The sequence below is a fragment of the Panthera pardus genome, unplaced genomic scaffold (genome assembly GCF_024362965.1).
Source record: "Panthera pardus isolate Hobbes unplaced genomic scaffold, ASM2436296v1 HiC_scaffold_13, whole genome shotgun sequence".
Classification (NCBI taxonomy): Eukaryota; Metazoa; Chordata; class Mammalia; order Carnivora; family Felidae; genus Panthera; species Panthera pardus.
The window spans coordinates 94,586,992-94,613,262 of NW_026526688.1; the positions used below are offsets into that span (position 1 = coordinate 94,586,992).

At 35.4% G+C, this 26,271-nt stretch overlaps 1 non-coding gene across 1 annotated transcript; it reads right to left on the bottom strand.

The window, feature by feature from the left end:
* Positions 1-24,737: 24,737 nt before the first annotated feature.
* On the bottom strand, positions 24,738-24,844 carry LOC128776742 (U6 spliceosomal RNA). Its single transcript, XR_008421920.1, has one exon. It is a non-coding gene; the product is annotated as a U6 spliceosomal RNA (small nuclear RNA).
* Positions 24,845-26,271: the final 1,427 nt, after the last annotated feature.

The window sequence follows — 26,271 nt, forward strand, 5'->3', positions numbered from 1 at the left end:
TGTCAGGTTTCTCCACAATGAAGTTACTCTTTATACCCCTCTTCCTATATTTTGGAAGTCACTATGTATAGCCCAGAAATGATTCTCCTCTTCCTCTGTGGCACAATATCTCCATGAATTATTCAGAATTCTGCATGGTAAACTTGTCTCTTCTCCCTTATTTATTTATTCAAGATATATTTATATTAGTATGGGGTCACAGATATTTATTATACATTAGGTTTTAATAACATACTATTTTATTTTTTGTTGCTCAAATTGTTCCAGTTTTGGTCATTGGTATCTCTTTCAGTTGGCTTCTGTGTCTCTTTCACATACTCCATCATTGTGTTTGCTTATTTTTTTTTTATCTCCTTATTTCCTGGGACTATAAGATGCTCTAGGATCATGTATTTTACCTGCCCCAGCTCTAGAACAGCCATATCTCCCTGGTACCCTGGTTCCTTTTACTGGAGAAACCAAAATCTGCATACTGAGTATGATAATTATTACTGGGGTATTCCACTGAGTTTTAATTTGGGTTATTTACTTTGTACTTTTTGGAATTACTATATTTCTTATTTTTCAAATGTGTTTTGCCCTTCCCCCTTTTATTCTATTTTTTCCCAATTCTCTGTCAAAAGTATATTTTATTTCTATAAACAGAGCAAATATAGTTAGAGTCTTTATATGATAATTCAATATTTAGGGTCCCTCTAAGGATGTTTTATTGGATATTTTTTCTTTTTTTGGTTGTTCATGTGATCTTGATTTTCACTTGATAATTTTTTCATTGCCAGGGATTTTGCATTTGAAAAATTATAGAAGTAATTCAAGATCTAAGAGTATGCTTTATTTCTCTATTAACAGTTCACATTTGTGTATGGCAAGTGGCTAGGTGCACTAGCATTATAGCGACTTTTGACAAGATCAATTGAGACTCCAAATTAAAGGTCTGACAGAAGGAAAAAAATGCCATTTTAGGCATTAAAGCTATTTATCTCCATCTCTAGTATCCTACACTAGATATCTAGCCTTCAAAACAACTTACAAGGCATACAAAAATCAAGATAAAGAGCACACTGCCAAGAGATAGAACCAGATTCAAATATGACACAGATGGTAGAAGAAACAGACAGAAATGTTTTAAATAATCATGATTAAAATGATATAGGCACTAATAGAGAATCTTTTTAATGGCTGTGTCCAAAGAACTAATGAAAATATTCATTACTGATCTGATGAGTTGTAAATATTTTTGAAGATCTGGGAGCACCAGTGCTAAACCACTACAACGATACCCCTTGAGCAAGAACTTTTCTTCTTTGCTTGTCCGCCCACCAACCTGTTCAAACCCTACTACAACCTCTTCTTGATATAAGCATAGTAAAGTCAGATATTGCAGCTAGCAATATGAAAATGAGAGATAAAAGTGATGGGTTAGAAATGAGAAAAGGATCATACCATAGATTCCTATCTCTTTCTTGACTTCAGACATCCCATGGTAATAGGGAAGACTCATCTTCTACCTATGTTTACAGTTGTGATAACTACATAGTAATAAAACTTTAAAGTACTGGAATGGGACTGTTTTGTGACTTAATAAAATCATAGATTTTAGTACTTAAAAGTAACCAGAAAAAAACCTAAGTCCTACTCAAGTCTAAATCCAGGGGCTAAATAAATAAATAACATAGCCCCATAGTAATTTTTAAAGGTAGATTGAAAATTAAATAAAATTCTTAAAATACAGCAAATTGAATCCAACAATGTATAAAAAAAATATACACCACAGCCAAGTAGGATTTAAATCAGGTATGCAAATCCAGTTCAAAATTTGAAATCAGTTAATACAATCCATGACAGCAAACTGAAGATCACATGATCATATCAATAGATGCAGAAAAAGCATTTGACAAAATCCAACATGAACTCATGATAAAAAATCTCATAAACCAAAAATAAATGAGAACGTCTTCAAGTTGGTAAAGAATGTCTACTAAAATTTATAGCTAATGATATGTTTAATGGTGGGAAACTCAAGGCTTTCCAACTGAAATCAAGTATAAGACAAGGATGGCATCTCTTATCACTCTTTTTCAATATCGAACTGAAATTACAGGTAATGCAATAAGATAAGAAAAGGAAATAAAAGATATACAGATTGGGAAGGAAGAAATAAAACTTTGTTCACAAATGATACGGTCACCTATATAGACAATCTGAAAAAAATCAACAAACTCCTAGAACTAAAACTGATTATAACAATGTTGCAGGTTATAAGTTCCTATACAAAAGTCAATTGCTTTCCTATATATTAACAATTAACAAGTGGAATTTGAAATTAAAAACAAAATACCATCTACAATAACACTCCCTGAAAATGTAATACTTTGTATAAACATAATGAAATATATACAATATATGAAGGAAACTACCAAACACTGATAAATAAAATCAGAGAAGAATGAAATAAATGAAGAGATATTTCATGCTCATGAAAAGACTTAGTATTATAAAGATATCAGTACTTCCAACTTGATCTATACATGCAATGCAATCCCAATCAAAACCTCAGAAAGTTGTTTTGAATTATTAACAAACTGATTCTAAAGTTTATATGGAAAGAGACAAGATTGAAGGATAAGAATAAATTTGGGGGACTGACACTACTCAACTTCAAGGTTTACTTGAAAGCTACAGTAATCCACACAGTGTGGCATTGGAGAAATTATATACAAATAGATCAATGGAACAGAATAGAGAGCTCATATACCCACATAAATTTAGTCAACTGATATTTAAAAAAAAGAGTAAGACAATACAATGGAAAAAAGACAGACTTCAACAAATAGTACCAGAAAAACTGGACATCCACATGCAAAAAATTTGAACCTAGACATAGATCTTACATCTTTCCCAAAATTAATTCAAAATGGTTGACAGACCTAAATTAAAGTGCAAAATCTTAAAAATTCTGAAAAATAACAGGAGAAAAATCTAGATGACCTTGGATATGGTGATGACTTTTCAGCTGCCATACCAAAGGCAAAATCTATGAAAGAAAATGTTAAGTGGACTTCAAGAATTTTAAAATTTTCTGCTCTGCCAAAGGCATTGTCAAAAGAATAAAAAGACAAGCCATAGATAGGGAGGAAATATTTTCAGAAGACTTACCAGAAAAAGGGTTATTACCCAAAATGCAAAAATCTCTTAAAATGCAACAACAAGAACATCAACAACCCAATTAAAAAATGGAGCAAAAACCTTAGCAGACATATCACCACAAAGAACATACAAACAGCAAATAAACACACAAAAAGATGCTCCACATCACATGTCACCAGGGATCTGAAAATTAAAACAAGAAGATACCACTGCACACCTATTAAAATGGCCAAAATCAGAAACAGTGACAACACCAAAAGTGGGTGAGGATGTGGAGCAACCAGCATGAATTCTCAGTTATTGTTGGTGGGGATACAAAATGGTATAGCCACTCTCGAAGACAGGTTGGTAATTTTTTTACATAACTACATATCCTCTTATCGTATGATCCAACAATCATGCTCCTTGGTATTTATCTAACATATATATGAAAATACTTTCACAGTAAAAGCCTGCACATGGATATTTACAGCAGCTTTATTTATAATTATGAAAACTTCAGAGCAACCAAAAAGTCTTTCAGTTAAGTGAATAGAAAAACTGTGTTACATTTGTATAATGGAATGTCATTCAGCACTAAAAAGGGACGAAAAGACATGAAAAGACATGGAAGACACTTAAATGTATAATACCAAATTTAAGAAGTCATTCTAGAAAGACCACATACTGCATGACTTCAACTATATGGCATTCCAGAAAAGACAAAGCTATGACAGTAAAAAGATCAGTGATTGCCATAGAAGAAGGAAGGTATGAATAGACAGAGCACAAAAGATTTTTAAGGCAGTAAAACCACTCTATATAATAATAATAACATGATGGGTATATACCATTATACATTTGTCCAAACCCATACAATATACAACACCAAATGTGAACACTAATTTAAACTGTAGACTCTGGGTGACAACAATGTGTTGATCAATTGTAACAAATGTACCAATGTGGTAGAGGATGTTGATAAGGGGGAAATTATGCATGTGTATGGGTAGGGAGCACATAGGAAATCTCTGTAAATTCTCTTCAATTTTGCTGTGATCTTAAAAATTTTCTAATAAATAAAATCTATTCAAAAATTAAGTGAGAGGCAAACATTAAGCCTACTATTACATTGATGATTAAAGTTGTAGTTGTTTGTATAATGGCTATAACCTGAAGGCTTCCAGCTAGACACCAGACAAATTGATGAAGAATATGTTGTATAAAATGAGCATTTTCCTGGAATGGCAGAAAATTGGTTTGATCACTATTTGGAAGAACAAACTTTATAACTTTGGAAATCTGGGTTACCCAACAAGTAGTTGAATGAGACTCATATTTCCTATGTTATTATTATTTAAATTTATTTATGCATTTTTATAGTCTTAAATTTTAATCTGGTTTCACTTGACTACTGAGGCAATTTTAAAAGACCAGTTATTAAAATATTGTTTCAAAGTGCACAGAAACATCAAATTTGTACATTTGAATGAGTCAGTCTTGAGTGAGCTTTCCAAATCTGGTAGAAATCATTTTGCCTAAGTGATCAAAATTATCATAACCAGTACTAGAACAAAGTAATTACATGTGTCTGCTAATATGATACACTGTGAAAGATTTGACATCGCTTTTGTGGCACTGCTCTCACAAACAAAATTACCTGCACATAATCATAAGGAATATTAGAAATAGTCAAATTATGAGACATTCTGTTAATAACTGACCTGTTTCAAAATAAAGGATACTAAAGAAACATGACAAATAGATGCACTCCATGTTCCTGGACTAGAATAATAATAATTAGTAGTACTATTTGCTATGAAAGTCTGATATAACTGGGGAAATCTACATATGGTTTGTACACTAGATAACAATGTTATACGAATGTTAATTTCCTTATGTTGATAATTCCACTATAATTATATGAGAAAATAGCCTCATTCTTAACTAAACATACACTAAAGTATTTGGAGTGTTTTTCTCTTCTTCCTAAATCTCACTCTCTCTCTCTGTCTCTTCTCTCAATATCCCTAAGTAGCTGAGAGAGAGTTTTAGGGACATTAAGAAAAAAATAGAGAGATAGGGAGACAAGGATAGGGACAGGGGATGGGGATAGAGGAAATGAGAGAAGGAGAGACAGAGAGGGAGGGAGATAATGGTAAAACAAATGTGGTAAACTTAATAAGTGTGGGATATGGCTGAAGGATATACAGAACTTCTGTAATTAGTCTTAAAACTTTTCTGTAAGTTTGAAATTAATTAAAAATAAAATTCATTCCCCAAAGAGCATATTTTTCTATAGATGGCATAAATTTGCCTAAATAAATCCAATTTTTAAACTGTGCGATTTTGATTTAATTAAATGTGATGAAAATGAAATGCACGTGTATAACCACAGCTTCCCAAATCAACAAAAGCCAAAAATACCAAGATATCTCTTTTTCTCTATAGTCATATTTTACGTGATTACCAATGACCTTAAGGTATGGAATCCATCATACTGACTTGTATTTTCAAATTAATGTTCCACGTTGAAAGCAATATGACTGTTTACTGTCTGATAAATTAAGTTGAACTCCTTGACTTTGTCATGTAGCCTTATCACATTACAGGTATTATCTGCAATATTTTAAAAAGTCTTTAGATTATTATCAAAAGATAAAATATGTAAAGATTAATATTTAAAGTGCTAGGATAAATCATATTTTTGTGAAGGTAAGGAACCTACATTACATTAGTATTTGAATATATTCTAACAGCTCTAATGTCATTTTCCAATATTGACTTCTCCTTATTGGTGTCATATTGTGAAAGAATAAATCTCAAGGTCAAAAATTTAATAAAAGCATCTACCTTATTGCTTCAAAAGCATAAGTTGCCTTTGATTTTTAGGGATATCTTTGCAGCATCAATGTTTTTAGATACTTCTTAAACTGGATGTTGTTACAAAACAAAACAAAAAGCCAAAAACCCAAACCAAAGAAACTACATCATCACATTATTCATGGAAAATTTAAAAAGAAAGCTACACCAGCTCCTAGGAGTTCAACTTACTAGAAATTCCCAGTGAGGGAGAGTTTAAGTTTTTTGAGGTGGCAAAATCCAGAAGTTTCTCATTCAGTGTTCCTGGAACAGATTTTGGACCCCAGGGAAGGCTTTCTAAAACAGATTTATGAACTTATTGCTAAATATTGAAGTCCTACTGGAGCGCCTGCGTGGCTCAGTCAGTTAAGCGCCCAAATTCGGCTCGCGGTTGGTGAGTTTGAGCCCCACATCAGGTTCTGTGCTGACAGCTCAGAGCCTGGAGCCTGCTTGGGATTCTGTGTCTCCCTCTCTCTCTGTCCTTCCCCCCGCCCCCAATCACACTACCCCCCCCCCTCAAAAATAAATAAACATTAAAAAAAATTAAATATTGAAGGCTTTCAGGCCGTAGGGTGAAAAGACATGGCTGAACCCCAAAAAACTGAGTCTGCACAGGAAAGGCTCTGGCAACAGTACTAACACGTGAGCAGAGGACTGTTTAGGTGTTTAAGAAGTTAGAAACGGATGCTAAGAAGTGTTTAAGAAAGACATGGACAAATGGGAGTGAACCATAGTAGTTCAGGTATTTAAAGAAATACACCTGATGGTCTTTTCACAGACTGGTGTAACAGGGCATTCTTTTTATTTGTATGAATAATTATTTGTGAAAAACACACTTCAGAAAGCCATTGGACTCTTTTGAAGAAGTATGTTCCTAAGTAGAGTTGAAAATGTGGACTTACAATAAGTGAATATTGTAATTTTTTTTTAGGTAACTGGATTTGTAGAAAAATTAAATAGACAATATTAAGTTTCTATAGTATTCTGAATAAAGAGATTCCTGTTTAGAAGTTTTCGATTTGAGTTGCTCCTTAATTCATTAAGCATTTTGAATCATAGAACAGGTGCTAAAATTTTCAAAAGCATTCATATGTATAGTGCATGAGAATTTCCAGCAAAATGTTAAAAAAAAGTAGAGCTATGTTTTCTAACATGCTTCCACAGTGAGTACAATTTGTAGTTATATAGACTAAAGACTCTCCTTAATGAATTCTCTATTATCCAGAAAGTGCTGGTCCTCTGGCATTTTCTGATTAAACTGAACAGAAATCTGAGTTGGGAGAAAGACATGTTCTGTAATTTGGAATCATGCTACTGGAGTATTTTTTTTTTTATTTTTGTGAAATGCATGCATATTATTTGAAGTCTTTTATCCATTTTGCTGAAAATGTTTTTTTAAAAACTGTCAAATAAAGAAGTTATTTATATTACTGAATATAAGTCAACAAATAATTTAAACAAAGCAAAACAAAATGAAAACCTTACGTCCTATATATTTGATATTATAGATCTAATTTCAATACAAATATTGAAATATTCTCTTATAGAGTATGCATATGTAAATGCATTCTATATATGTTTAAACTATTTAAACATATGTACATACATTATAATTTATTATAATATTTGTATATTGCCTTATAATATATAAATACATATATGTATATATAAATGTATCTATATGAAATATATATATATATATTCTCAGAAGTAGACTGTAGCACTTAAAAATTACAACATATAAAAATGGCATCTAGTACTCTGAGATCCTCACCACGTATTCCCATGACTGATTCTCATTTCCTTGTTAGGAATTAATTTAAGAGGAAAATCCAGTCTTCAACTAATACAAACATTCCTATAAAATGTATGGGAATTCCAGGAAGCTTTACAGCTAAAAAAACGTCAAAGAAAAACATCCCATTAAAGCCCCAAGTGGAAAAGAATGCCAACAACAATTAAGCTTAAGTAGCTTTACTGGCCCCACTGCTCTCACTTAGACAGAATTGTGGAGCAGTTATTTAATCAGAAGGGATTGGGAACGGATTATACAGGATTTTGTTTACATTAACTAGGGCATTGAATGTTCAGCAATATGTAAACTCCAAGAAGTAACTACATATAAGATTTTAAAGAGGGGAAGTAGAATGCAACAGTAAAGCAGGAATCCCAATCCCTATCCTCTGAACTTTAGATGTGGTCAGCTCAGCTGAACACAGAAGACTCATACTATTGTTAGCATAGTTGACAGGTAGATGGTGGGAAACTGTAACTTATATAGCTTTAAATGTTAGTCTGGGCTCCAAAGAAACATATAAAGGTAACATGGAGTCTGGCATTGTTTATCATCTGTAGACACGGTCCCTACATAATGTCACTGACTTTTATGTCAGTGGAAAACTCTGTGAAACCTTGTTCAATAGGCCCTCCACCTGATAAAGCACAGCCACCCTGAGACCAAACAAAAAAAAAAAAGATGAATCAAGTTTATTTTTCCTCTTGTAAATCATCCACTCTCCTCAAGAGTCTCTTCAGTAACTGAAGTGCTTAGAATTATGCAAGGATAGACATCTACTCATTTTTTAAAGAAAAAATAAATAAAAGTATCTAAATGAATAATTTTAACCTAAGTGTTCAGAGAAGCACTACAAACTATAATATATACTTGTATTCCTTATTTCTTTCCAAAGATGTGTTTTTAAATATAAATCAAATTTCTGGTTGAATAAGATACATCCAATGGAGTGCCTTATTTTTTTTGGGGGGTGGGGTGATGGACAATCAAACAAAACATGAGCATTTTCTATGTGCCAAGCACTTTGCAATGCGTTTTGAAAGAGATAAAGAAAAAGAAAATATCAGCTTTGCATATCTCACAATCTAATGGGAATAATAATAATAAGCATGGAGAAATACATATCAGACAAACATTTTGAAAGTCAATTTTTGAAATGCAATCATAGTTCAAAGTACAAAGAAAGAAACTGAGTAAGAGTAAGTAAGTAATGAGTAAGATCAGAAAGTGTTCATGGAGGAGTTGACATGCCAGTTGGACCTTCAAGGTTGAGTACAATTTTCGTAAGTAGAAAGAGCTGTGAAGGATATTCTAAGCAAAGAGAGAATTAGTGAGGACGTGGTCTGGAATAAAATTTATAGAGATTCAAGAGATGTTAAGCAATCTGTTTTTGCTTGGTCACAGACTATACAGCTTGAAGTGCAAGTAACTTGCAAATCAGATGGGCCCCTGTAGTAGACACTGGACTTTACCTCAGGCAAACCCGACTTTTTTCTCTGTCACCAGGCTCCAGCACAGAAGATGAAAAGCTACTAATTCTCTTATTGTCTCACTGCCTCTTAAGTTTGGCCATGAAACACTATTCTACTAATTCAGAAAAGAAAGTGTGCTGGTGCTATCCATCACTCTGTTATTTCCTGTGGAATATTCCTAAGTGATATATCACACCTCGAACAAATTGAGCATAAACAAAATGAGTGCACTCTGAAAAAGAAATTCTAAATATTCCCAAACTGTGCTTTATTTTTACTGCAAATAAATAACATCCAAATGCTCAGATAATAAGACCTGCTAAAAGTCAACCTCTTCCCACTTTGTCCCAACAGAAGATAAGAACAGGGAACTATCTCCAAAGTGTAATGGTAACAAAAGCAATAGAAGCAGCAAACATAAAAAAAAATGTAGTAAAAAAAAAAGTAGTAAATAGTTAAAAAGGTAACCACTTGAAACATAAATCTCTCTATGAGGAATTCACACCGTAGTGACTGAAGTGCGCATTATAGGAAACATAGAACAATATTAGATATTCATCCAAGTAGAGAGGGTAATGCCTATTGCAGAAGGAAGACAAGAATAACGACTGGACACATCCAACTCCTAATGCCTCAACTCAAGAGCAGGGTTTAAAAATCAGACGGCTGGCGTGCCTGGGTGGCTCAGTCAGTTGAGTGTTCACCTCTCAATTTCCGCTCAGCTCATGACCCCAGGTTCCTCAGATCTAGCTCCATGCTCAGCATGGAGCCCACTTGGGATTCTCTCTCTCTCTCTCTCCCTCTCTCTCTCTCTCTCTCTCTCTCTCCCCCTCTGCCCTGCTCACTCTTTCTCTCTCAAATAAAGTTTAATTAATTAATTAATTAAAATAAAAAAAAATAAAAATCAGACAGCAGAGCAAGATAAAAGAGAATTAATTCCTATAATTTTAAGGAGCCACAGCAGACCTAGATTACCCCCAATAAAAGATAAATATGCAATGAGGGAAAAAATAAAACTAATGCAAAATATAGAATAGTAAATAAACATACAAATAAATAAGGATAAGGACTTATTATGCAGAATATTGATAAAGTACCCATTTGGGGAATAGAGCTGCCCCCCAAATACAAAAACAATTGCAGTCACTACTTGGCAATGTCAAGAAAATAATGAAGAACATGGATTTAATGAACTGAAGTTTCAAAGATGACATTCTAAAGCAACAGAAGAAAATTTAAAAGAAGCTGACAAGAAATAAATGGAAAAACTATACCTTTTCGCAACCAAGCAACATATTAGAAATAGCAAGGAGTGAAACTCTGACAAACACAAAACCAAATCAGTTATGTGTAGAGTAGAGCTAAGAAAATCACAGGGAAAGCAAATAAAAATGATAAAGAGATAAATGGTAAGAAGAAAAATGACAGCTATGGAATGAGTACAACATAAACATGATTATGTCTCTGAAGAAGAGACTAATACAAATAAAAAAAAATATTTAAATATAAAATAGAAGGGGAAAAAGTATTTCCTATAATGGAAAAGAGTGTTCTAGGAAATTTAATAGAAAATGATAAACAAACAAACAAAAAAGAAAATGATAAACAATTTATTCAAATGACATTCTTGAAATTTAAGGAAAACTAATAGTAAAAATAGTCAGCATCTATTTCCAAACCCATGAATTATGTCACTTAAATAATTACAGAAAGAAAAATATTTTATGTGCTAAATATTAGTGTTTCCTTATTTAGAGAAGAATAACTTGGCCAAACTCATTCAGTAAGTGAGCAATGGATTTAAATTTATAATCCAGGACCATGCCACTACAAAGGCTAAGTTCGTAATCATTATTCTGTACAGATCTTCTTGGATCTATGATGGGTTACATCCTGATAAATCCATCATTTGAAACTCCCATAAGTTGAAAATGCATCTACTGCACCTAACCTGCCAAGTATCATAGCTTAACTAAGTCTATCTTAAACATGCTCAGAACACGGACATTAGTCTACAGTTGGGCAAAATCATCTAATGTAAAGCCTGTCTTATAATAAAGTATTGAATACATCATGTAATTTGTTAAATATTGTTCTAAAAGTGTAAAAAAAATGATTATATTGGTATAGAATGGTTGTCTGTGTATCAGTTGTTGACGAAGCTGCAACTCGCTACCTCTGCCCATCATCTTGAGAGAGTATCTTACTGTATGTCGCTATCCCGGGAAGAGATCAAAATTCCAACTTTGGAATACAATTTATTTTTTTTTAATTTTAAAGTTTATTTAATTATTTTAAGAGTGAGAGAGGCAGAGAGAGAGAGAGAGGAAGAGAGAGAATTCCAAGCAGGTTCCACAGTGTCAGCATAGAGTCCAATGCGGGTCTTGATCTCATGGACCCTTGAGTTCATGACGAGCTGAGATCAAGTGTCAGATGCCCAACTGACTGAACTATGCAGGTGCCCCATGAATTACAGTCTCCGTTGAATACATATTGCTATTGCACCATGGCAAAGTCGAAAAATCATACATCAAACTATTGTTAAGTCAGGAATCATGTGTATTCCATAAGATATTAGAAAATAAACTCATTTACTTCTCTCATCTGGCTGGTCTCAGATGTCCCTCCAAATAAGATATACACTGTCTTTTGAAGCGACACTGTCTATTGCCTTCACAGTGACCAATCTCCCCTAAAACCCCAGTTTTCTTCAGGAACCACCCACTCCCCATAGCTCAAGTGAGTCAGGAGAAGCTGATCCCACATCCAACTCTGGAGATGTGTGTGTATTAGCTTAAGCCGATCATGGTTATCTCAGCTCTCTTGCCAGGGATTGTTAGAGAATCTTGGCTTATACTAATCAATGCATATTATTTTCTAATAATTATTACTGAATGAGCACTTCATATAAATTGGACCAGTCAAACTGAACAAAAAAAAATTTATATTCGATGATTCTGGGACAAACTCTTCTCTTTCTAGCCCTAGAAATGAACAAGGAAGCACATTGCCTTATTTTCTGCTAATAGCCATCTTATGATGATGAGAGAGGCAGTCTGAAGAAAAAAGAAAAACCTGCATAGCAATGAGGGAAGAGTTGAGAGAAGAGCAAATAAATGGAACTAGAGCCTGGAACTATCCTCCTTTCAGACTTTGGATTATATGAGATAAAAATGTCCTTGTTTTAGACATTTGAGTCAAGTTTTTTGATATTTAATTGGCACAACTATTTTCATTGATGACACACATGCACATATGCACAAATATATACATTCATACCACATGATGTTCATGTTATTGAACATCAAGGACACCACATCTGCTTGGGTCTTTGCCTTTTCAATGTGCCTTTGTATTCAGAAAAATAGTATTTGTTCCCACATTTAAAGTTTTAATGGGATGCTTAAAGTAGTCTACATCTGTTGATTAAAGAAAATAGAAAAAAATAATTTCTTGCGTGATCCTTGAAAAATACAAAACCAGATTTTTATCAATTACTATAGAAAAAGAAGTAAAGGAAATTAGTAAATAAATAAGTGTGCTTTAAAATAGAAAGGCATGGATATTATAGCAGAAGTTAAGAGGCAAAACTATATTTCCATTTCTCTAGCTCCTCTGTACTTGGATGATAGGTGTCATCTCAAATTCTTGCTCTGCTGCTAGTTCCCATTACAGTGGTGACATTAACTAATGCGGAAACATCAGCAGCCAACCCCAGGCTTCCTGAAGTTGTTTGAAGCCCAGTCTCTAGATGACTTCACTGCTTTTTTGCTTGCTTGCCAGTTATTGAAGTAATTTCAACAATATCCCAAACTACACAATAGGTAAGAAGATAGAAGAACCATTCTGAGTGTCAGCTTCTGGTTTTACGGAAAATATAAAATGAATGCATGAAAAAGATTGGTTGGAGCCACTGAGGTTAGGCTTTGATTCACATGTCATCTCAAAAACAGGAACAACAACGTTTGATTCCCTTTCTTTCTTAAACGCTGACGGTCGTACTCAGACTAATGTTGGAAGAGTGGCAATGAGATGAGGCATTATTAGTTCAGGGAATTTTAACCTCATTGAACTTCAATGGCTGTAGATTTGTCCTGATGAAAATATTATTTCTGTTAGAGAAATCTTTTGGCTAAAAGTAATGTATATCCTCTTGTTTAAGCAACTGGGGACAGAAATGTTTGTTTGCTCTTGGCAAATTTGAGCACAAGACAGTTTGGGATCAGATGATGTGTAGGCCATCTTAAAGATTTTTATCTTTATTTTAAGAGCAATTATAAATAATTGATAACTCATATTACATGGAAAGGAAGTTTCGGGGTAAATATGAATCATGGGAATTCACCCTATAGCAAATAGCCAGACTTTAGAAATGAAAGCATAGGGTTTTATTTTTATTTATTTATTTTTTCAATATGTGAAATTTATTGTCAAATTGGTTTCCATTCAACACCCAGTGCTCATCCCAAAAGGTGCCCTCCTCAATACCCATCACCCACCCTCCCCTCCTCCCACCCCCATCAACCCTCAGTTTGTTCTCAGTTTTTAAGAGTCTCTTATGCTTTGGCTCTCTCCCACTCTAACCTCTTTTTTTTTTCCTTCCCCTCCCCATGGGTTCCTGTTAACTTTCTCAGGATCCACATAAGAGTGAAACCATATGGTATCTGTCTTTCTCTGTATGGCTTATTTCACTTAGCATCACACTCTCCAGTTCCATCCACGTTGCTACAAAGGGCCATATTTCATTTTTTCTCATTGCCACGTAGTATTCCATTGTGTATATAAACCACAATTTCTTTATCCATTCATCAGTTGATGGACATTTAGGCTCTTTCCATAATTTGGCTATTGTTGAGAGTGCTGCTATAAACATTGGGGTACAAGTGCCACTATGCATCAGTACTCCTGTATCCCTTGGGTAAATTCCTAGCAGTGCTATTGCTGGTCATAAGGTAGGTCTATTTTTAATTTTCTGAGGAACCTCCACACTGTTTTCCAGAGTGGCTGCACCAGTTTGCATTCCCACCAACAGTGCAAGAGGGTTCCCATTTCTCCACATCCTCTCCAGCATCTATAGTCTCCTGATTTGTTCATTTTGGCCACTCTGACTGGCGTGAGGTGATATCTGAGTGTGGTTTTGATTTGTATTTCCCTGATGAGGAGCGACGTTGAGCATCTTTTCATGTGCCTGTTGGCCATCCGGATGTCTTCTTTACAGAAGTGTCTATTCATGCTTTCTGCCCATTTCTTCACTGGGTTATTTGTTTTTCGGGTGTGGAGTTTGGTGAGCTCTTTATAGATTTTGGATACTAGCCCTTTGTCCTATATGTCATTTGCAAATATCTTTTCCCATTCCCTTGGTTGCCTTTTAGTTTTGTTGGTTGTTTCCTTTGCTGTGCAGAAGCTTTTTATCTTCATAAGGTCCCAGTAATTCATTTTTGCTTTTAATTCCCTTGCCTTTGGGGATGTGTCGAGTAAGAGATTGCTACGGCTGAGGTCAGAGAGGTCTTTTGCTTTCTCCTCTAGGGTTTTGATGGTTTCCTGTCTCACATTCAGGTCCTTTATCCATTTTGAGTTTATTTTTGTGAATGGTGTGAGAAAGTGGTCTAGTTTCAACCTTCTGCATGTTGCTGTCCAGTTCTCCCAGCACCATTTGTTAAAGAGACTGTCTTTTTTCCATTGGATGTTCTTTTCTGCTTTGTCAAAGATCAGTTGGCCGTACGTTTGTGGGTCTAGTTCTGGGGTTTCTATTCTATTCCATTGGTCTATGTGTCTGTTTTTGTGCCAATACCATGCTGTCTTGATGATTACAGGAAAGCATAGGATTTTAAATAAAGACCTATGTATTAGCCCTAAAGACATAAAGAATTTTAATAACAAAAGATTTTTAAAAATAGAAAAAAAAAACACACCTGGAATAAATGTGTAGAGAATTTGAGTGAAAGAATATGCTTTATTGTATTCTACATCAATAATGTTATAGCTTACTTACAATATTAACATAAAGACATTCTCATTACCGTGAGGACATAGGAGTTCTATCCTATATATACCCTTCTTATAAAGCCCTGCTTACTAGTGAAACCCAGCACTAACCCAGAGATATCTCAAAATAAATAAACTACAAATGAGAACATAGATTATAAAGGATAAACAGTGAATTTTAATATTCTATAAACAAAAAACTAAATCTAAAACTCTTTAGAAATTACATATATAATACAGAATGCAGATATCAAAATTCCTGAATAAAATACTCTGGAATAAAAATAAACTGGATTGAGACAAACATCACAAAAACGACCAACAAAAATCTGGAAAATTAATGGGAAGAGGAAGTGTAAGGTACAACTTCTTTTATTCTTCAAATGATGAATAAAAAGTTTTGCTTCAGTATGACACTATTAATAAATATAGATTCAATTGTTTTATTTAAAGCTATAAATAATAAAATAAATAGTTGTATATCTTCAAAATTACCATAACAAAAAAGAAATATTGCAAAAGATAAAAAACAAAGATATTTATTCAGCCTTTCAGTGAATATTTATGGGGTTACTATTATTTCTACACTTTGTTTAGAGATACAATGGAGAGAAAAATGAGTATGTCCTGTCTTCATGGAATTCTGAAACCACTTTTGGAGTAAAACATTTAGTCAATAATCACTATTGAATTATTATTACTATTGACTATTATAACAGCTAAATAATAAAAACGAAGTGTAAAAGCATATAACTGGAGCATGTGAGGTGGTATTGGGATAGGAAAGTTCTCTGAGAAAAGAGCAGTAATTTGATGGTGAAGAGGATCAGCAACTCAGTCAGTGAAACCAGCAAAAGTCCTGAAGGAAGAAAAATAGGGAGGTGAAGAAAGTGAAATAATATTTGTTTAATAGCTGAAATGCAGAGAACAAAGACAATAGTGCCATTTACTCAGGAGGAGGGGGTGGTGTGGAATCAGAAAGGGGACAAAATACCTGTGGTAGATTGTGTTCTTTTCCCTGAGCATCAACCCCCTTCTTCTAAGGGTGTTATAGTCCAGGCTCTTGCCCTGTGACTTCAGCACTTTTCCATAGGGCAGAGTCTTTCTTGGCTGCCCTGCCAGTGTGGCCTTGTGACTTGCTTTGGTAAGGGCAATAGGATGAAATGTGACATCTACCACTTCTGAGCAAAAGCATTATGTGGATTGTATGTTTCAGTTTTGTCCTGCTCCTGAGCATAAAATTAGCACATTCCAGAGAGGGGCTGATCCTTCAGCTTGGGTCCCAGTATAAGAAGGTTTATGGGGCTCATGCCAGCCACAAAGACCCTGTAGCATTCATGTAAACCAAGAAAAAAGAATATGAATGTGCATGATTATATGTTGCAGAGATTTTGAAATTTCTTTAGCTTACACGTAGCCTAGCAAAGGTTCACTGAAAGAATTTCTAACTCATATTTTGGCAAAAAAATCAATAAAATCTTCTCAAAAGACACCATCGATCATGATTATACATGTGTAGGTTTATGTGCACATAAAGATGCATCTAGAACATTTCTTTAACAAAATGCTATTTGTGAATTATTTCTGAATGTCAGTTTTTCTTCCATTTTTAAAAACATTTTCTGGTATCTTGTGAATATGTGAATTTTATAATTAAAAAAATTCCACTAATAAAAAAAGAAATAAGAACAATATATATATTTTTAATTTAAATATGGTATACCTGGATGGCTCAGTCGGTTAAGCATCTGACTTCGGCTCAGGTCATGATCTCACGGTTTGTGAATTGGATATCCTATTGAAACAGCCTGTGTCAGATTCTGTGCTGACAGCTCAGAGCCTGGAGCTTGCTTCGGATTCTGTGTCTCCCTCTCTTTCTGCCCCTCCCCCGCTCATGCTCTGTCTCTCTCCCTCTCTCTCTTTCTCCCTCAGAAATAAATGCTAATGTTTTTTTTAAATTTAGATATAACTTACCTGAAGTAACAAGATTATTATATTTATAATAGTTGCCAGGATGTTGGGATAAATAAATTTTTATTGGAGAGATGTATGGTATATACATCACATGACAGATCAAAGCAGTGCTTTCAATACCAGTGCACATCAGAACTACTTGGAGAGCTTGTTGGAATACAGATTACTAAACCCTACCCCTATCCTTAGATATGGAGAGGGGCCTGGTAATTTGCATTTCAACTATTCCCTTGTGTTACTGAAGTTACTGATCCAAGAACACACTTTGAGAAACAATACCTTAAATGGTCAGACAAATACATTTCTAGGTAAGAATTTTAACTTTCATCCATAGTTCCAAAAAAATCAGTTGATTTGATTATCCTTTGGGCCAAATGAGTGCTTGAAAAACACTGGATTTTTTCCTCTATGCCTCTGTTTCTTTTTTTATGTATTGTTGGTAAGTATAGAATTGAAGCCAAGTGAGTTCCAATTAAATAACTCTATTCTTATAATTGTATATCCTATTGAAACATACTCATGGGGTTAGTAATTAGAACACACACACACACACACACACACACACACACACATAAATACACAAACACACATACTTATTTCGCTCCTGCCCATGGAAAAGTTTTATTTTCAGAGTAATGCATCGACTTCATAATTTTAAATAACCATCTCTGATACAGTAATGGTAGTTTTCCCCTTTTCTTTTGATTTAAGATTTTTCTCCAGGCATTTATCCTTGACTCTGTTCGTAATCAGTTCACAAGTATCCTACAGAACTAATTTTGAACTTCAGATCTTCTTATAAAATGGAAGGACCTCATACTTGTGGTAGTAGACAAAGAGGAAACAAACAGATTACTAGTTTTCTTAGCAGAAAGTAGAATATTGTTAAATTCTACTCTTTAATTTGAAAAATATAAAACAGGAGCAAAAGAAGGATTTGGGAGGTTTTAATTTTTTTTCCATTGTATCTTCACTAAAGCCTGAAAAAACATTTAAGTTTTACCACACAATTTTTTTTCTTTCTTTTTTTTTTTTGCAAGGTCAAGAATCAGTATCCCATTAAAGCATTTTGCCAGAGGAAAAAGTTGTTAGAAAGTACATAAAATGCTAGGTGATCTGCTTTTAATGGAACTTGACTTTCTGATACATCTGAAACACAACTGTCTTTTATTAAACTGAAATGAAGAGGTCTGGGCAGGAGTCTTGAGGGACAGAACACTCAGCCTCAGAGTCAAAGCCCTAGAACATTTCTTGTTATCACTGAACAGTTGCCCTTCTAGCCAGCTAACAAGAGGAACATTAATAGCCTTTGAAAGTTATCCAACACAGTTTGCCTTGAAGACAATTATGTTGGTAAAACCATGGGTCTTCTAAGGAATAGTACAATTAAAACTAGCATATTGGGGGAGGGGTATTTGGGAGTTATAGATTTTTAGAGTTAGAAAAACCTCATTCAGTCTCACTTTCAAAGCCAGACAATAAGTTTCTGTGCTGTGAGAAGAGAGAGGAAAATTTAAATTGTAGTCTCTTCCTGTAACCCCATAGAACCTAACCGCAAAGGAGAAAGGTTTGTGCAATACTTTTATTTTTAAATGAGTTTCCCCTGGCCCAGTATGACTAGGGTATAGTCTCCAATGTGCCTATTCAAGGTTAGAATTTCAAAATCTTCATTAATATTTTGCTATTGCACCGGGATCATTCATGCTACGCTGCCTTTGCTAATTAAATTAATAGCTGCAAATGCTTACCAAAGAGATTAACTTCTGCACTGCTTTACTAGAAGGGCTGGTTGCTAGGCAGCTCTAGGTGACGGCTTGGCACGAAGCGCCTTCTGTCTCAGGACAGAGACCGCTCTGCATCCTTGACTGGGAGAATGAAGGCTGCAATGCTCTCTCTAAGAGCATTCACCTTCGTCTTTACATCTCAATTGCTCTCCTTTAATTATTTTAACCACTCGGTGCATTCTAGTGTTTCAAGCCTATTTAACGTGAAGTATATGTGTCTCATGCTTTGTGGACTCACTTCAACATCTTATCTTTTTCTTGTCTCTTCACAAGCATCAATCCTATATTGCACATGGCTTTCCCACCATTAGCAGGTATACTTTATGCCTTCTGAAGCTCTTGCCATGATTATTAATATTTTGGATTTTTTGCATATAACTTCACTCATATATATTGCCAAATATTTGTTTGATGTAAATCCTGGTTTCTTGCACTACCCTGTTTATTTTTAAGAATGTATCCTTCATTTCTTTTCCTCACTACTTTATGTATAGACAGCACAGCCACTGGGTGTTCATACTGAAGATAGATGTGGTGGCTCTCTTCTGCTGTAGGATATACTTTCTGCTGCTAGATTTGCTGCCAGCAAGTTTGTCCTTTGGGAAACTTGGCCTTAACCCAAACTTGAATTGACATTCTTTCTTCCTTGAAAACAGGTAGCTCTTCTCACAATGAACAATGAGCATGTGCATAACCAAGGTTATAAAAACTAAGTAAAAATGCATGTTTATTAAAAGTACACTATTAAAAAAAATACTTTAGTCATAATACTAGCCCACATCCAGCAAGACGAAGGAAACCCTGTGCAGAGTGAGCTTTCCTTAACAGTTCTTGGTCAAAATAGTTTATTTCATGGGGAACCTGGGTGACTCAGTCGGTTAAGTGTCCAATTTCAGCTCAGGTCATAATCTCCCATTCCATAGGTTCGAGCCCCACGTCATGCTCTGTGCTGACAACAGCTCAGAGCCTGGAGCCTGCTTCAGATTCTGTGTCTCCCTTGCTCTCTGCCCCTCCCCCACTCACACTCTGTCTCTCAAAAATAAACATTATATTAAAAAAAATAACTTATTTCATTAGGAAACACCAACCAAAACCTTGGAAGTAAATGTCTGGTCCACTCCTACCTGGTTCTAATGCAACCTCTGCCTTGGTCTGTGACATTATGCCTGTCCATTTATACTTGGCATACATATGCATTTATCTATAAGTTTGTCTGTATCTGCACACATGCACTTGCCTGTGCACTCACAGAGTAAGGGCTAGAGGAGAAGTAGCAGAGTAACAGTAGTTAAACAGCTCCACAGAAAATCCATAAAAATCACTAAGGTTTTATGATATTGCCTGTAATTCTTAGCACATGGCTGTGTTTGACTAAGGGAATCCATAATACACTTAAGTAGGATATAATTTTATTTATGCTCACATAACATGTCAGAGGTGAGAGATCCAGGTGGCAGTATAACTTGGTCCCAGAGATCATTCAGTGACCTGGGTCCATTCTTCCTTGTTGCTTTGCCATAGTTTAAGAATGGCCCTCATTTACATGGTAAAAGCTGGGTCACCATATGTCATAATCCATCTCATTGGACAGAAGGAAGAAAATGTAGAGACAAAGTCAATTTTTTAAATAAAAGAGGAACACCTGAGTGGCTCTGTGGTTTCAGCATCCAATTCTTGGTTTCAGCTCTGGTCATCATCTCAAGGTTCTCGGGTTCAAGCCCCTCATTGGGCTCCATGCTAACAGGGCAGAGCCCTGCTTGAGATTGTCTGCCTGTCTCTCTCTCTCTCTGCCCCTCTCCTGCTTGCGCTCTCTCTCAAAATAAATAAATTTAAAAAAAAAAAAAAGAGAGAAACTGCATACATCTTTGTCCATAGCAAAATTTACTTACAGGGTCTAATTGTAAGTGAGGCTTGGAAGAAATATAGTCCCCAGCAGGCAAGTACATGCCCAGCTAAAACTTTAATAATATAAAAGTATTAAAAAATGAACTGGGTGAAGGTATTGTTCAATGTAGTATCAGAGAAGCAAAACACTTTTGATTACTGTAAAATAAGGATTTTTTTATTTTATTTTTTATTTTTTTAATTTACATACAAATTAGATAGCATATAGTGAAACAATAATTTCAGGAGTATATTCCTTAATGCCTCTTACCCATTTAGCCCATTCCCCCTCCCACAAACCCTCCAGTAACCTTCAGTTTATTCTCCATATTTATGAGTCTCTTCTGTTTTGTCCCCCTCCCTGTTTTTATATTATTTTTGTTTCCCTTCCCTTATGTTCATCTGTTTTGTCTCTTAAAGTTCTCATATGAGTGAAGTCATATGATTTTTGTCTTTCTCTGACTGACTGATTTCACTTAGCATAATACCCTCCAGTTCCATCCAACATAGTTGCAAATGGCAAGATTTCATTCTTTTTGATTGCCAAATAATACTCCGTTGTATAGATATACCACTTTTCTTTATCGAATCATCCATTGATGGACATTTGGGCTCTTTCCATACTTTGGCTATTGTTGATAGTGCTGCTATAAACATGGGGTGCATGTGTCCCTTCAAAACAGCACACATATATCTTGTGGATAAATGCTTACTAGTGCAATTGTTGGCTTGTAAGGTAGTTCTATTTTTAGTTTTTTGAGGAACCTCCATACTGTTTTCCACAGTGGCTGCACCAGCTTGCATTCCCACCAACAATGCAAAAGAGATCCTCTTTGTCCACATCCTCGCCAACATCTGTTGTTGCCTGAGTTGTTAATGTTAGTCATTCTGACAGGTGTAAGGTGGTATCTCATTGTGGTTTTGATTTGTATTTCCCTGATGATGAGTGATGTTGAACATTTTTTCATGTGTCGGTTGGCCATCTGGATGTCTTCTTTGGAGAAGTGTCTTTTCATGTCTTTTGCCCATTTCTTCACTGGATTATTTGTTTTTTGGGTGTTGAGTTTGATAAGTTCTTTATAGATTTTGGATACTAACCCTTTATCTGATATGTCATTTGCAAATATCTTCTCCCATTCTGTCATTCCCTTTTAGTTTTGCTGATTGTTTCCTTCACTGTGCAGAAGCTCTTTATTTTGATGAGGTCCCAGTAGTTCATTTTTGCTTTTGTTTCCCTTACCTCTGGAGAGCTGTTGAGTAAGAAGTTGCTGCGGCCAAGATCAAAGAGGTTTTTGCCTGCTTTCTCCTCGAGGATTTTGATGGCTTCCTGTCTTACATTGAGGTCTTTCATCCATTTTGAGTTTATTTTTGTGTATGGTGTAAGAAAATGGTCCAGGGTCATTCTGCATGTTGCTGTCCACTTTTCTTAGCACCACTTGCTGAAGAGACTGTCTTTATTCCATTGGATATTCTTTCCTGATTTCTCAAAGATTATTTGGGCATATATTTGTGGGTCCATTTCTGGGTTCTCTATTCTGTTCCATTGATCTGAGTGTCTGTTCTTGTGCCAGTACCATACTGTCTTGATGGTTACAGCTTTGTAGTATAGCTTGAAGTCCAGGATTGTGATGCCTCCTGCTTTGGTTTTCTTTTTCAAGGTTGCTTTGGCTATTCGGGGTCATGTAAAATAAGAATTTATACTAGAAACAAGGTACCACACAATTGTGAGAAAAGGTGGGTAAGGAAAGATCTAGAAGTGGAGTTAGATGACAAGAGCTAAAATTAGCCTTCTCTAAGCTTATAGGTGGGACCTTGAAGGGCAATCTGGGAAGTAAGGCATAGACCATTAAGGACAGTTGGCAGAGAAGTCTATGGAAAACTGCTTCATCTGTGTTGTTACTGCCTCTGTGGGCCCTTAGTCAAGGTGTGTGATGGGGGCACTAAGGTAGCTGTTGGTCAGTGAGGCTAGCAGACAGGAGAAGACCTGGTGGCAAAACAGAGGAAAGCAAAAACACTTTGACATGGTGGGTGCTTCTGTGTCTGTCTTTTATCATACCTGCCTAAAAGACCATTAGCTCCATTGTTGTTGTACCACTTTTGCCTCCCAAATGAAGGCAAGCTCTAACCCAGAACTTTAAGAAAAGTGAATTCTGGAAAATGTAACCGACTTGTCAAAAACAGAGTCTAACTCAGGGAACAACTAGAAGTTGCAGAACAGGGTCTAACGTTTGGGGTACCAGTTTCCATAACAAATTCCATCAAGTCAAAACTTCCCTACATAAACAAATGTATTTTATCTCTACTTTAGCACTTTATGATTCCACCTGTTCATCATGTTTTAGAAAAAAATGAAGCCACAAAGAAGAAATGAAGAGGAGAAAAGAAGTGACATGGAGGTAGGGGGAGAGAGAGTGAGCTATGGGGTGTGTGCATGACAGATCTCTGGTCTCTTGTCAAACCAACCTGGACACTAATGGAAGATTAACATCTCTTCAAAATTTCCTCCAAATATCCTCAAAAATTAAAAATACATTACCCTATGACCCAGCAATTGCAGTACTAGGTATTTATCCAAAAGATACAAAAATACTGATTCAAAGGGGCACATGAACCCTGACGTTTATGGCAGCACTATCAACAATAACCAAATTATGGAAAGAGGCCAAATGTCTACTGACTAATGAATTGATAAAGAAGATATATATCCATGGTATATATATTCAATGGAATACTACTGAGTGACCAAAAAGAATGAAATCTTGCCATTGACAACAATGTGAATGGAGCTAGAATGTATTATGCTAAGCAAAATAAGCCAGACAGAGAAAGACAAATATCATATAATCTCACTCATATGTGGAATTTAAGAAACAAAACAGATGAACGTAGGGGAAGGTAAGTAAGAATAAGATAAAGACAGAGAGTGAGGCACACTATAAGAGACTCTTAAATATATACTCTTAAATACAGGGGAAGTGGATTGCGGGGATGGGCTAAATGGGGGATGAACATTAAGGAGGGCACTTGTTCAAATGAGCACTGGGTGTTACATGTAAGTGATGAATCACTGCATTCTACTACTGAAACCAATACTACACTGTATGTTAAGTAACTTGAATTTTGAAAAATAAATTAGGGATGCCTGGATGGCCCAGTCGGTTAAGTGTTGGACTTAGGCTCAGGTCATGATCTCAAAGTTCATGGGTTCGAGCCCCTCATCGGACTCTGTGCTGACAGCTCAGAGCCTGGAGCCTGCTTCGGACTCTGTGTCTCCCTCTCTCTCTCCCCCTCCCTTGCTCATGCTCTGTCTGTCTGTCTCTCTCTCCCAAAAATAAATAATTAAAAAAATAAATTAAAAAAGTAAAAATAAAAAATATTCTAAGTAAGCAAACTGACATCACTTAAGGAATATCTCTTAATTCTTGCACGCTTTGTCTTAAATGCTTATTTATTTATTTTCATGGGGGAGAGGCAGAGTGAAAGGGAGAGAGAGAATCCCAAGCAGGCTCCATGCTGTCAGTGCAGAGCCGTACCAGGAGCTCAATCTCACTGAGGTGAGATCCTGACCTGAGCCAATATCAAGACTCTAGCATTTAACTAACTGAGCCACCCAGGCACTAATATTTGCACTCTTAAATAGTTAATCTTTAAGAAGCTTTGTGGGGTTTTTAATTTTTGTTTGTTTGTTTGTTTTAGGCAGATAACAGTTTGTCTTACTGAATAAGTGATCTGTGTCATTGCCGAGGCCACTATGTACAAACAAAGGAGAGGGAGTTTTATTTCTTGGTCTCTTTCTCCTTGGACAGAGTCTTGATGATTTCCTCCTTCTTGGCCTGGAGCTTCTCTTTACAGATCAAAAATATGAAACTCTTCACGAATTTGCATGTCATTCTTGTGCAGAGGCCACACGAATCTTCTCTGTATTATTCCAATTTTAGTATATGTGCTGCTGAAGCAAACACAAGAAGTTTTTAAATTTAAGAAAACAGAGAAGAAATGAGACTGAGGCGTAGACAAACTTTCCTAGGATCACTTATAGTATATTTTAAGGATCTTATTAGCAAATGAATTGACAGTCACTGCAATTGTGCTGTATTTTAACAAATTGTATAAATGCAATTGTGCTTAAGTGCTGGAGAATGATCTTCTTAATTAGTAAGGAAAGGTAGAAGAGAGATAAATTAGAGACTTCAAAAGGCCATGATCAGTTTCTCATCAAGGAGCAACATCCTTCATTCTACTGCAGAGTTAGTGTTAGCTTCAGTTCCTTCCTGTCCCCTACAGTGGAACTATTTCTAAATCAATTTGTTATCACTATTGCCATCACAGGTTCTCATCACTTTCTTCTTGTGCCAGTAAAATCATTTTCCTGGTTCTAAGCCTTCCCTAATTTATCTATCTTCATGGTCCCAGAGATAATTTTCAATAATAATAATAAGAATAGCTTTTGTTTAAAATGGTGGCTTGAACACAGTTGTTGATCTCGATTCCTCACTCAAAACCTTCTATAAGGACATCAAGTGAGTTTAAAGTTGTATAGACCCAGGGCACCTGGGAGGTTCAGTCAGTTAAGCATCAGACTCTTGATTTTGGCTTGGGTGATGATATCAAGGTTCATGAGTTTGAGCCCTGTGTGGGGCTCTGTGCTCACAACGTGGAGCCTGCTTGAGATTCTCTCTCTCCCTCTCTCCCTGCCTCTCCCCTGCTCGCACTCTCTGTCTCTCTCTCAAAATAAATAAATAAACTTTAAAAAAAGTGTATAAACCCAAAAATGTATAACCGCCTCGATGGAGAAGTGGTAATAACAAAAAGTTGAAAACCGAATGTTGATATATGGCAACAAATCAAAATATTGGTAGGTCAAAAAAAAAAATAGGATGAGGTAATTTACCTGGCTGTAGAAAACAGGATTATAAGAAGGGTGCAGGAAGTAGTACAGTATTTGTTACTATAAGATCCCACCTTGTATAGTTTTTCAAAAAGAAAAACCTACATCACTGTTACCAAAATGATATACATGAGTACCATATATAAGTCGAAAAACCCTTAAAGACTCCAGAAAGAAGTATAGATTACATGCAATAATAGTTGATAATATCAGAGATGAAAATACATAAATATACATAAAAATACATAAATCTTCCTGAAAGACAGAACTAAATTAATACCAAGACCAGGATATCCAAATGACTCAGAATTCTCACCCTTAACACTGAAATGTCTTCAGAATTCTGACAGAAAATGACTTTCTGCTTCTAACATTTTATACCAGGGCAAACCACAATATGAAGTATGAAGTACTTTCTCATGCACTATTCTCAGAGGACCCTGGTGTACAACCAAATAAAAACAAATGAGAATACCAAGAAAAGGGAAGAGATGCAATACA